Source organism: Tachyglossus aculeatus, chromosome 18, assembly GCF_015852505.1.
Source record: "Tachyglossus aculeatus isolate mTacAcu1 chromosome 18, mTacAcu1.pri, whole genome shotgun sequence".
Taxonomy (NCBI): Eukaryota; Metazoa; Chordata; class Mammalia; order Monotremata; family Tachyglossidae; genus Tachyglossus; species Tachyglossus aculeatus.
The window spans coordinates 35263537-35277784 of NC_052083.1; positions in this window are offsets into that span (position 1 = coordinate 35263537).

The window sequence follows — 14248 nt, forward strand, 5'->3', positions numbered from 1 at the left end:
CCTCAAAAATCTCCAGTGGCTACCAATCAACCTGCTCATCAGGCAGAAACTCCTCAACCTCGGCTTCAAGGCTGTCCATCACCTCGCCCTCTCCTACCTCACCTCCCTTCTCTCCTTCTCCAGCCCAGCCCGCACCCTCCACTCCTCTGCCGCCAATCTCCTCACTGTGCCTCGTTCTCGCCTGTCCCGCCGTCGACCCCCGGCCCACATCCTCCCCCTGGCCTGGAATGCGCTCCGTCCGCACATCCGCCAAGCTAGCTCTCTTCCTCCCTTCAAAGCCCTACTGAGAGCTCACCTCCTCCAGGAGGCCTTCCCAGACTGAGCCCCCTCCTTCCTCTCCCTATCCCCCCGGCCCAACCTCCTTCCCCTCCCCACAGCACCTGTATATATGTATATGTTTGTACATATTTATTACTCTATTTTATTTGTACATGTTTATTCTATTTATTTTATTTTGTCAATATGTTTTGTTTTGTTCTCTGTCTCCCCCTTCTAGACTGTGAGCCCACTGTTGGGTAGGGACCATCTCTATATGTTGCCAACTTGTACTTCCCAAGAGCTTAGTACAGTGCTCTGCACACAGTAAGCGCTCAATAAATACGATTGAATGAATGAATACCATGCACAGAGTAGGTGCTCAATAATGCTCTCGATTGACTGAGTGACTACAGACAGGGACCAGTTAACTCTAGTGCCGTGGAGCAACAGCTGTGGGTCCTGCATCTTCAGGACCGTCCTGTCAATCCCTATGGCCAGTTGCCTGATCGCACTGGTGTGGGCTGCATCAGCCACGTCAGACCGAGCGGCTCTTGCAAGCTGCTTTCCTTCCACGGCATCACTGCCTTCTCACTCTTTCACTTGATCTTCCCTTCCCCTTTTCCCATTTTTGTTACAACTCATTATCTCACCTACTCATCTTTCTTCCCCCCAAAAGCACCTCGAGAAACATCAACAAAGAAATCACCAGGCCTTGACAACTGCTCCAACACTTTTTGCCTCAAGCTATTGACCCTTGGGGTGGGGGGGGGGTGTTAGGGACTTTGGATGGACCAAAGATATTTTAAAAAAAGGATAACGGTAGCATGGATTAGAGGACTAAGCAATGGACTAGGATATGGAGGGCTTGAAAACTCATTTAACCTATGCTAATGATCTGTACTGTAGCTTTGACTCTGAACTTTGAGTTCCCTCATATTGAAACTAGGGAGAACTACTGTATATCAGTCAATTGATGCGATCTTTGCCCTTGAGGAGTTTACAATCTTGAGAAATGGCCCCAAATGACACATTATAAAATGCTTCAATTGAAACAAAGGAATCGTGTATAATCTGTGTCTTGTTGAAATAAAGGGACTGTGCCATGAATGTGCCTGTGTCTCTTTGGAGCTTTCATTCTCATCATCAATCGTATTTATTGAGCGCTTACTATGTGCAGAGCAATAAACCCAAACCCACCACAAATGCTCCAAACCCACCACAAATGCGATCAGTCCCTGTGTGTTGCAAACCCCAGCAATATTGGCACAATGGGGGATATCAAACAATCGATCATATTTATTGAACGCTTACCGTGTGCAGAGCTGTCGCTGTACTAAGCGCTCGGGAGAGTGCATTATAACAGAGTTGGAAGACATGTTCCCTGCCCGTAATGAGCTTACAGTCTAGAGGGAGAAACATACATGAATATAAATAAATTACAGATATGTACATAAGTGCTGTGGGGCTGAGGGAGAGGTGAATAAGGGGTGCGAATCTAAGTACACAGGTGACAGAGAAGAGAGGGGGAGACGACATGACATACAGGGGGTTGCTGTCTGCATCTGTAGCAGGTTTAGAGAAACCGCTACTGCCTCCTAAACCTTCACCCTCCCCAAACATCACCCACGCAGCATGCCTGCATTTTGGAAAATTCTCTAAGTGGCCCACCAGTCCCAATAACTACCCACTCCTGATCTAGGGAAAGGCACCTAGAAAATGCTGGCATCTTCCTAGCAACAGCCAAGAACGAGGTCAAGTTGTCTGCAGAGCTTTCTGGAATAGGATAAACACTTAGACACATATTCAACTTAAAATTATAAAAATACAATTTTACCAAGCTCCCTACCATGATGCTGTTGGGCTAAGGGCTAGGAAATAACATTAACATTTGTGCCCCCAGGGAACCTCTTTAAAGGAACTTAAAGCATTTGAAATTAGAGAAATGTATAAAGGGCAAGTCTGAGGTGACCATTTGTGCTACCTTCCGATCAACAGAACTAGTACCGTGGACTGTGTTCAGCCCAGCTTTGGGAATGTCAATTTGTTTCTACTGCACAACCAGATGAACGATTATACAGAGTTTTGGTTGGAGGCTGGGGGAGGGCGGGGGAGAGGGATGGGGAAAAGCAGTTGCTTTTTGTTTTTGAATGCTTTAGTGTTAGGAAAATGAATGTGAAGAACAACATTTAGAAGCACCTCTGGGCTTCCATTTTCTGTAATTTTTCATTAACCCACTTTAAAAGCAGGTTATATTTTCTCCCTTATTGTGGAGCCTAGCTATCTTTGCTGTCAAATAGCAACTGTGGGTATTTAAAAAGAATGCCGGTGGTTTCATTCCACTGAAGCTTCCAAAAGTGCAATGCCTCCAAATGCTATTTTGTACCTTTTTGAAAAACATATATTTGTGTGCCTCGGTGTAAGAGCATTCCAAAGGTGATATTTCATTTTGGCCAATTATAGAAAGCAAAGCAACCAGCATTACTTTAAAACTTTTAACCACAGGTACCAGTAGCTTCTGATTTTAACAGGCCAGACTTTCACCACAAGACTATTAAAACCGTTAATTCATTCAATCGTATTTATTGAGCGCTTACTGCGTGCAGAGCGCTGTACTATTAATAAGGACTTATTTTACTTCTTCCTGCAGAAATAAGGAAATACGGAGTCTGAGAGATAAAGAATAGGACTGTCAGGTCAGAACCACCAGGTTTTCATCCAGCTAGCAAGAAACTGCTAAAGAGCTTCTTTCTCCCTTCTGTCTCACATAAATCTATCAATGGTGTTTATTGAGCACTCTGTGTGAAGAGCACTGTAGTAAGCATTGAAAGCGTACACTACAATAGAGTAGGTAGACACGATCCCTGACTATAAGGAGCTTACAGACTAGGTGGGGAGACAGACATTAAAGTAAATTACAGATGAATATGTACATAAGTACTTTGTCAAATGGAAATACTAAGTCTGTGTCCCTCCAAGTAATGCTGTCATCTGGAATTTAAACAGTATCTCAAGTGGTGATGGTATTTATTGAGCACCTACTACTACTACTACTACTACTACTAATAATAATGATGGCATTTGTTAAGCGCTTACTATGTGCAAAGCACTGTTCTAAGCGCTGGGGGGATACAAGATGATCAAGTTGTCCCACGTAGGGCTCACAGTCTTAATCCCCATTTTACAGATGAGGTAACTGAGGCTCAGAGAAGTTAAGTGACTTGCCCAGGGTCACACAGCAGATATGTGGCAGAGCCGGGATTTGAACCCATGACCTCTGACTCCAAAGCCCGTGCTTTTTGCACTGAGCCATGCTGCTTCCAGCTATCTACTAGGTACAATACACTGTATTAAGCCCTTGGAAAGTTCTACAGAAACAAGACACATCATTCTACATTGTGAGCTTGTTATGGGCAGGGATTGTCACTGTTTATTGTTGTATTGTATCTTCCCAAGCACTTAGTACAGTGCTCTGTATACAGTAAGCACTTAATAAATACTATTGAATGAATGAATCCTTGCCCAGAATGAGTTTACACTAGAATGAGAGAGATGGGCATAAAACTATTTACAAAGAGAGTAATAACTGACTGTTCAACTGAAAATACACATATTCGCCCAAGCTGAAGATGGATGTAATTAAATGCATAAGTACTAGAGTTGACTTGGTTTGAGCTGGAGGGAAAACACTGTATATAACGGTACTCTCATAACCTGCAACCCAATCCCTGTGAATACAAACCTGAGGAGTCTGTGGGGACCCATGTACCTCTATCTCATCTATCTCACTGCTGACCTCTTGTCCATGGCCTGCCTCTGGCCTGGAACACACTTCCCTCTTCATAAACAACAGACGATGACTCTCCCCACCTTCAAAGCCTTCCTGAAGACACATCTCCTCCAAGAGGCCTTCCCTGACTAAGCCCTCCTTTCCTCTTCTCCCACTCCCTTCTGTGTCGCCCTTGAACTCGGATTTGCTCCTTTTAGTCAACCCTCCCACTGCAGTTAGGTACACAGCCACAATTTATTTCTATTAATGTCTGTCTCCCACTCTAGACTGTAAGCTCCTTGTGGGCAGGGAACATTTCTCTACCAACTCTGTAATATTGTTTTATTGTACACTCCCAAGTGCTTAGGACAGTGCTCTGCACACTGTAAGCACTCAATAAACATGATAGCTTGATAGTTTAGCCAGTCAATTGAATTTACTGAGCACTTACTGTGTGCAGTAATCCCCTCTCCCCCCTCCATCCCTCTCCATCCCCCCATCTTACCTCCTTCCCTTCCCCACAGCACCTGTATATATGTATGTTTGTACATATTTATTACTCTATTTATTTATTTATTTGTTTTACTTGTACATATCTATTCTATTTATTTTATTTTGTTAGTATCTTTGGTTTTGTTCTCTGTCTCCCCCTTTTAGACTGTGACCCCACTGTTGGGTAGGGACTGTCTCTATATGTTGCCAACTTGTACTTCCCAAGCACTTAGTACAGTGCTCTGCACACAGTAAGCGCTCAATAAATACAACTGATGATGATGATGATGCTCTGCACACTGTCAGCACTCAATAAACATGATAGCTTGATAGTTTAGTCAGTCAATTGAATTTACTGAGCACTTACTGTGTGCGGGGCACTGTACTAGGTGCTTGGAAGAGTGGAATATAACAATATAACAGACCCATTCCCTGCCCACAACGAGATTCCGTGTTTAGGATGGTCTGAGAAGAACAGTGCTCGGCACATAGTAAGCGCTTAACAAGTGCCATCATCATAGAGATCTGAGCAGCAATCGATAGTATTGACTGCAGAGCTTCAAACAGTTGTTAAAAAGTGGCAAGCTAGGTGACCAGTGTATGCCAATCAATCTTTCACTGGTATCTGTTGAGTTCCTGCTGAGAACTAGACATAATACTAAGAGGTTTGAGAAACTACCAAAGTAACAAGCCCCAAATTCCCTGCTCTCAGGAAGCTTACAGTTTAATGGAGATAGGTGAAAAATAATTTATAGATGACGAAAACATGCAGAAGTAGTAGTAGTAGTAGTAGTAGTAGTAGTAGTTATTGTATTTATTGAGCCCCAATTTGGTGCAGGTGCATTGTACTAACCACTTACCAAGAACAAATCAGGAAATAGTACAAACCCATTGATGCAAAACTGAACAGATAACCAATGTACCAATAAATTCATAAATAAATGCCTATGGGCACAAGTCCTGAGGATAGGAACAAAATGTACATGGGCCAAAGATAGGTTTTGGGTTGATGTAATCAGTCAATCAATCAATGCTATTTATTGAGTGTTTAGCACTTGGGAAAGCACAGTACCATAGAGCTGGTAGACACAATCCCTGCCCACAAGGAGTTTACAGTCTACAGGGGTGTTGGGAATTAATCAGGGAAGTCCTCCTGGAGGAAGTGGGAATTTAAGAGGGTTTAAATTCTTAAATTTAAGGGGGCTTTCATTCTGGGAAGCAAAATGGCCTACTGGATAGAGCACAGCCTGGGAGTCAGAAGAACCTGGGTTCTAATCCTGGCTCCACCACTCGTCTGCTGGGTGACCTTGGGCAAGTCACTTGGCTTCTCCGTGCCTCAGAAAATGGGGACTAAGACTGTGAGCCCCATGTGGGACATGGGCTTTGTCCAATCTGATTATCTTGTTTCTACTCCAACACTTAGTTCAGTGCCTTGCAGAGAGTAAGCGCTTAACAATTACCATAAAAAAGGAGACAGGGTTTTGAAGATGGGAAGTGTTGCGGTCAAGAAAGTTTGTATGAGGTGGGTGTGGGAATAGTTCCAGATTTGGGGCACAGCATGGAGGCCAGAGAGTTGGGAGCTAGGGACAGTTAGAATGTGATCTGGGGAGGAACAGGGCACAAACAGAGTAGCTAATAACGAGACCTGATTTATAGTTTGGAGAAAGCTGGAAGCTTTGACACCAGTGGTAAGGAGTTTCTGCTTGATGTTGAGGGAGAGCAGCTTTTGGAGGTTTCTGAGTGAAGAGATGTGTGCCACAATTTTGTAAGAAGTTGATCCTTGTAGTAGCGAGGAGGATGAACTGAAGGTCTCCATCAATATTAGTTAGTTAGCAGGCAGTAGGGTGAAAGAAAGGGTGCAGGAAAACCCAAGGTCACGTGCCCAAGAGAAAAAAGAGTCCAAGGCACTATTCAATATATTCTAAGTGGGACAACGTATACACTTATCTCCAAAATCCATGAGCTTCGAGAGCAATTGCTCCCATGAAGTAGGCAGCTTTGCTTGAAATGTACAAAAGAGGAATTCCAAATAAGGTTTCTTTGATGGATACACTATCTCCAACATCCTAAAAAAAAATCAGAGACCATATTAACCAGTGTTGATAACTATGAACCATACGTATATTTATTTATTATTAATTTTGTGAAATATTTCCCGATCCTTTTAGCCTTTTAAATACTTTTTCTTCATTACTTCCTTGGTGGCCGCAAATGCCCATTTCCTTATTATCTCTATAAAGAAAGCTCAGCTAAAATTTTCATTTCTAATAGCCATTTTGTAACTATGAGCTGTTCCGTTCTTGTTTGGGAGCTTTCACTTTTTTGCCTTACTTTGTATTTTTTGGAATGTTCAGGGATTTGACCTGGTTTGCTCTGAGACTCCCTAGCTGCTACAATTTTGTGTTCACATTTCCCACGCTTCCAGGAATACTGTAAGGTCATCAGATGTGTTTTCTCTGATACTCACATTGTCCTTGAGATCCTTCTTATAAAACACGTAACATTCAATCCTTTAAGATTTCCAAACATATCTGCTGCATTATCTGGCACTTCCTCTGGACTATAAGCTCGCTGTATGCAGGGAACGTGTCTGCCAACTCTGTTGCTGCCTGCCAACTCCCTAGTGCATATTTCATCGCTCTGTACATAGTAAGCGCTCAATAAGTACCGTTGATGATGATGATGGCTTCATCAGTCAGAAAGCCCGAGAAACCAGCATCACGATTTTGGCTGATTGATCCCTGCTGGGGAAATCTCCATCCAGCAAGAGGAGATTACAATCAATGCTATTTACTGAGTACTTCCTGAGTGAGAGGTACTGTGCTTGAGAGAGTGTAACAGAATCAGTGGTATTTATTGCAAGCTTACTGTTTACTAAGCCCTGGGGAAAGTACAGCATTGTGCAATACAAACGTGATCCCTGCCCACAAGGAGCTTAGTCTATCGAAGCAATACATATGTTCCCTGCCGGAAAGGGGTTTACACCCTCATGATCTGAATGTTCAAATCCTTCCCCGGATCTCCCTCATAATAATAATTATGGTATTTGTTAAGTGCTTACTATGTGCCAGGCACTAGCAAGATGTGAACTTGATGAGCAAAGAATTCTTCCTCCCTCATAACGATACCGTGAGTCAGTGGGGAGCAGCGTGTCATGCAGCAAGAGGACAGGCCATCACACACCTCAGAAAAATACAAAAATACCGAGTGTAGCCTACTCCAGGGATTTTCCTGACTTCCAGGGAGCAACCATTACTAGGGAATGAAAACAGCAGCAATGGCCACATCTCTGTTGTCAGCCTAAAGACGCTGAAGGCTGTTGTGGCTGGGGTCCTATTTTCCCCTTCCTTGTTGCCCCCCAAACTCTAGTACCTCTAGCAGCTCTTCACCAATTTGATGATGTTTGATGTTTGATGATGATATGTGATGCCAATTTGTACTTCCCAAGCGCTTAGTACAGTGCTCTGCACATAGTAAGCGCTCAATAAATACGATTGATTGATTGATTGTTTGATTCACCAGCCAAAGAGTTTCAAGTTACCAGACTCTGTCCAGCCCCAGCCCCATGTCCCTCACCCCAGCTGAACCCCAGCTTTGTCCGACGGCCACCACCCGGCTTCTCTCACTGCGGGACGGACTCGGGTCAAAAGGGTGAGCTGCAGGCTGGGAAGGGCTCCCCTTCTGCCCCGCTCACAAGGTCAAGGGTGAGATCGGGATTCTTCCCTGGCCCAGTTCCCATCCCCCAGTGCTGGGATAGATATGATTTAATCAGCTCAGTCAGTCCCTGCCCCACATGGGACTCACAGACTAAGTAGAAGGAAGGACAGATTTTCAATCTCCATTTTGCAGATGAAGAAACTGAGGCAGAGGTAAATTAAGTGACTTGCCCTGAGTCACACAGTAGGCCTGTGGTCTTTCCACTGAGTAACGCCGTTTTTCAAAAGCCCTCTTTTGGGCAACACTGGTTCTTAGTTAACCAAGGTAATGGCACCTACTGTGTGCACAGATGTACAGAGCAGAAGCCTCCAGAAGACAACCCCAGCCATAATCAATCAATCAATCAATCAATCAATCGTATTTATTGAGCGCTTACTATGTGCAGAGCACTGTACTAAGCGCTTGGGAAGTACAAATTGGCAACATATAGAGACAGTCCATACCCAACAGTGGGCTCACAGTCTAAAAGGGGGAGACAGAGAACAAAACCAAACATACCAACAAAATAAAATAAATAGAATAGATATGTACAAATAAAATAAATAAATAAATAAATAGAGTAATAAATATGTACAACCATATATACATATATATAACATACATATACAACATATATGCATATATACAGGTGCTGTGGGGAAGGGAGCATAATGGCCACTGATGGAGTTTCCCACCAAAAGAAAGGTGTGAGCCTCAGTCCTCACACTTCAGAATCGAGAACCTGCACAAAGGAATTGATTGTCATGCTAGTGACTTGCTCGGTGCCACTTGCACTCTATTATCCCTGCCAGTCTGGTTACTACTGGGGCACTGAGTGCAATGAGTGAGTAGACAAGAAAGAGGACAAACCACAAGGAAATTCATTCATTCATTCATTCGATCGTATTTATTGAGCACCTACCGTTTGCAGAACACGTACTAAGCGCTTGAAAAGTACAATTCGGCAACAGATAGAGACAATCCCTACCCAACAACGGGGTCCCAGTCTAGAAGGGGAAGACAGACAACAAAACAAAACAAGTAGCTTGCAAAGATGTAATGCAAGGTCTATTTATGGCCAAAATAACTCCAGCATAATGCCAATGGTGTGCCTTAGTGCCATAATCCAGCAAGATGCCTTGGTAGCTGCTGCCGCTTTCATCGCCCACTTTAAGCAACTATTTTTCACGAGTTCTGCTGGGCCTGTCCGCCTCGTGAGACCTCCCAGGTGGTTCTACAGACAGAAACCTTCAACACTGATGGAACAGTCCGACAAGCCGAACTGGGATTAGAATCCAGGTCTCCCAATTCCCAGAGCCCGGGCTCGTTCCTCCGGACCAACAGCTGGGCCTTTTTGACAGCGGGGGGTGATGGCTTCTTTTTTCCTGGGATCCTTAGAGTTCTCACCTTGGCCTGGAATTGAGCACAAAACACAGCAGTGCTAGACCTATCTTGCGAGTTCAGCCCAGGACAATGGAAATAATCCCCCCAAGATTTCAAAATCCTCCACTAATCTGTCTCTGTTTTCAACCTCCTCTCAGCCTCTCCACTCACTCTCTTCAGTCACATAAAGAGAATCTTCTCTAGGTCCCTTCATTACCTCTTCCACATCACCATCCCTCTCTGGGACTTAGATTCACCTTCCTGTCATTCAGCACTGTTTTCCAATTCCGACTCCTCTAGGAAGCTAATGCCATTCAAATGGGTTGAGGAAGAAAGTTGCCACCTTCACAAAGGATCGTTATCTTATCAAGAGTGCATTCTCTCCCAACCCCTACAGTTCCAATTAATGAGAAACACAATGAATAAAAATAAGAATGTGGATGAGAGCACGTCTAGTTGCCATATTATATAGTAAGTTCCTAGAAGTCGGAAGCTACGTTTTCTCCATTCTCTTTTCTAGCCCACTGCTCTAGCTTATTAAATATCTATTGACTAAACACAGTCGATACTGGTGCACTCAATACAGCAGAAATCTTCTGATCCCATTGATGGAGACCCCCATGAAGGTTTCATTACAGTCATTCATTCCACTGCATCTAATTTCAGTTCAATTATCCAACACATCCCAGACAAGCCGTTGCCATGAGATTGTTGACCGGGTCCCGCAGAAGAAGTTGAGGTCAAAACAGGGATCTCATCTTTCAGCGTCCACCAGGGTCTACTGATGATTCAAAACGTATTTATGGACCCACCCATGTAGGCCCAGGACCTTTCATGAAGCCCTGAAAAAGTTAAAGCTGGAATGTACCTCAGACCGCTACCAGAGACACTGCTGGGGGTGGAGGCAGGGCAGGGAGGTTAGGGAGTGGTGGAAGGAAGGAGAATAAGGGAGGAAGGAGGAAGGAGTTGTGTACCTGAGTCCTCTAAACCAGTCAATCGATCAGTGGCATTTACTGAGCCCTTACTGTGTGCACAGCAGTGAACTAAGTAAGCGTTTGGGCAAGGGCAATACATTTGGAAAACATGATCCCTGCCTTCAAGGAGCTTACAGTATAATGGGAGAGCCACCATCACCTGTGGGAGAGCTACCATCATTGAAGAAGCCTACAGTTTTGGTATCGCTTTTGCACATTAATTACAAAGAGGAGTCTTAAAATTGGGAGAATAGGATGTGGGGAAAAAAAGAGTGAAAAGGAGAGAATCAGGGCTGCTGAGGTTGAAGGAGGAAGGGGAGGGAATGGGATCAAGCAATAAGCAGCAGAATGGGAGGGAGAGCTTCAAGGTTAAGTACAAGGTTTTGGGGGGTTTCTACTACAATTTTTTAAAGAATCAATTGGGGAAATAGTAACCAGGATTAAACTGGGTAAAATCCCAAAGGTACATCTCTTAGATTTTAACTATCTCACCACCGACCTCTTGCCCATGTCCTGCCTCTGGCCTGGAATGCCTTCCCTCTTCATATCTGACAGCCGACCACTCTCCCCACCTTCAAAGCCTTACTGAAGGCACATCTCCTCCAAGAGGCCTTCCCTAAGCCCTCATTTGGTCTTCTCCCTCTCCCTTCTGTATCACCCTTGTACTTGCATTTGTACCCTTTAATAATAATAATGATGGCATGTATTAAGCGCTTACTATGTGCAAAGCACTGTTCTGAGCGCTGGGGAGATTACAAGGTGATCAGGTTGTCCCACGTGGGGCTCACGGTCTTCATCCCCATTTTTCAGATGAGGTAACTGGCACAGAGAAGTTAAGTGACTTGTCCAAAGTCACACAGCTGACAAGTGGCGGAGTCGGGATTTGAATCCATAACTTCTGACTCCAAAGCCCGTGCTCTTTCCACTGAGCCACGCTGCTTCTCTATTCACTTCTCTTTATCCCTTTATTCACTTCTCCCTCAGCCCTACAGCACTTATATATGTATCCTAATTTATTTATACTAAGGTCTGTCTCCCCCTCTAGACTGGACGCTAAAGGGCAGGGAACATGTCTACCAACTTTGTTAACATGTCTACCGACTTTGTTACATTGTACTCTCCCAAGTGCTTAGTACAGAGCTCTGCACTCCGTACGCATTCAAGAAATACCATTGATTGATTGCTGTTTTATGAGGACATTGGGCTCACTCTTATGCATGCCCTGGTGGTTCCTTTAACACATAATAAACTATCCATAAATCATGATTGTGGGTAGAACAATCAGTAGCTCAATTTCCGGGTGGGGGGGGAGTTTGAGAAGGTGAGAGGACAAAGATTACAATTGCTATAGATGTGAATGTGTCATCGCTCAAATCTCACATTGAGAGGGAGTGTGGTCGAGTGGAATAAGAATGGGTCAGGAGACCCAGGTCTTAATCCCTGCTCTTCCACTGCCCTGCTTTGTGATTTTGGGGCAATTCACTTAACTTCTCTGGCCTCAGTTTCCTCATCTGAGAATTGACTGCAAGCTCTGAGTGGGACAGTGACTATGACTGATCTGATTATCCTAGTCCTCAGTACAATGCTTGGCACAGAGTAAGTGTTTAATAAATATCCTAACAATCAATGGTACTTACTGAGTGCTGACTGGGCGCCAAGCACTGTACTGGGCATTTAGGCACTAACTTAAATTACATGACTATCTAGTCCAGACTTACCAGCAAGTAACTATTTATATAAATCTGATCTATAAAACTTGTTTATAGGATTATTACCATAAAATGAATATGCCAATTCCTGGAAATTTCTTTTTTCTTTTTCTTCAAATCCACTGTACCCAATAAACATGAGTAATAGTACTTTCCAGGTGAATTGATGAAACTCAATCCATCAGTGGTATCTGAGCAACTCCTGAATGCACTGTATATGCACCTGGGAGGGTAAACAGGAGCTAGACATTTGTTCCCTAATTCAACAAAAAGCTATGTAAAGCCACCTGATGATTAGGGCCTCAAGGCTTGCAGGTACAGATAGGGGAGTTACATTTTTTTAAAGTCATTTTGCATCTCTTCTAGGACTGAGAGGAAGTGCTTTAGATGCCCCCCAAAAGCAAAGTGACCTCTGGACTCTAAGGTTTAGGACTGAAAATGTGCTTCCTTCTCCAGACAAGCTTCTTTTTGAATACTTATGGTAATACATTTCTGATGTAACTTTTCATTTGGTAAAGGCAAGTGGATCCTTGGGGTTGCCATCCTGTCTATATAGAGGGCAGTGGAGGGAAGTTTGGGAGAGGTGAGGTTGTACAGTGAGGTTGGATGGCAAGGCAGCTATACGCCTAAGAAAGTGACTGTTCACTGGGGTTCACACGACAGATGCTTTAGGGAGTGGTTCAAGTTCAAAATAAGGGCTCCCAAACAAATCCTATAAAGTTCTCCCTACTTTACCGCCCAGGGCACCAGGGAGGCAAGAGGTTGCTAAGAAATCTGCTCCGAGCATGGTGCTGCAAACTGGCCGGGAACGATAAAAATAGAGTCAGGGAGGAGGGGCCCGAGAGCACGGTGAGGGGGCTGAAAACAGGGCTTCCTATGCTCAACTCTGGGGCCCCCTCCACCACGTGACGGAGCGGAGCTGCCTGCATAAAACATACGGGATCCTCATCCAGGTCCAGAAGTTCCCAGCCTTCTAGAGGTCACTGTTCCCGGACACTGGTAAAGCAACAAAATCAAACAGTCCCTTGCTTCGCCCTTGATGTCCTGCAGAGTCAGGGTCGAATTACCAGAAAACACTCCTGAGGGTGAGAAGAGGACGGGCCAGGGCGGGGAAAAAGCCCCATGTCCTGTTTCACTCTCCGGATAACGTGGTGGAGGGCTCCAAGGGCAATGAGACGGGAAAGGGAAGGGAGCGAGCACACCGGGCAGGGGGGTGGGGGAGAGGCAGCATTTGGGGAGCCAACAGATAGGAGAGGAAGAGAGATTCTAACAGTTGAACCCAGGTAAAGGATGGACAGAAACCCCGACTTAAAAATAAACAAAAACGCAACCTCTAGTTTCTTGTAGGCAGCAATGCCAGCCGGCAGCATCCAACTAATATCTTCTAATTCTGTCCTCTGGATAACGCTGCCTCATGCCCAAGCCTTACCCACCAATGTCATCCCCAGGGCCCTAACTGCTACGGTGAGGGGGGTCAGATTGGAATGATCAGCCTTCACCAGCTGCTGCAGAGGGTGTCCAGTACCTCCCCACCCAGAATAGGGAGCTGCTGCAACAGCTGCACGGCCCAGGAAGTGCATGAAACCCCCCAAAGGCCAACAGCATGGAAACGGGGGCTTGTCCGTTTGTTTCTTTTCCTCTCCAAGGAGGTGGCCGAAACGTTCCGTGCTTACGAAGGTGGGCCACATAAACAAGACTTGAAATATCACCGTAGGTGGTTTGAGAAAACTGAGACACATGGAAGCGTGGATTCATTCAGGAGGCTCTTAATGGGCACCTATCAAATGCCCTTCCTCGTGGGAGGGTCTCCTACATTTGGAGAGCAGAAGGGAGGAGAGACCTTTTAGGGGGTGTTATTATTTATAGCATTTAAACTGGCTGCTACTAGGGTTGCAGCTGAAAGAATCACTTCTATTATAATTCCTGATTTCCACTCAATCATGATAAATGATCGCAATTCTTTTGGGACT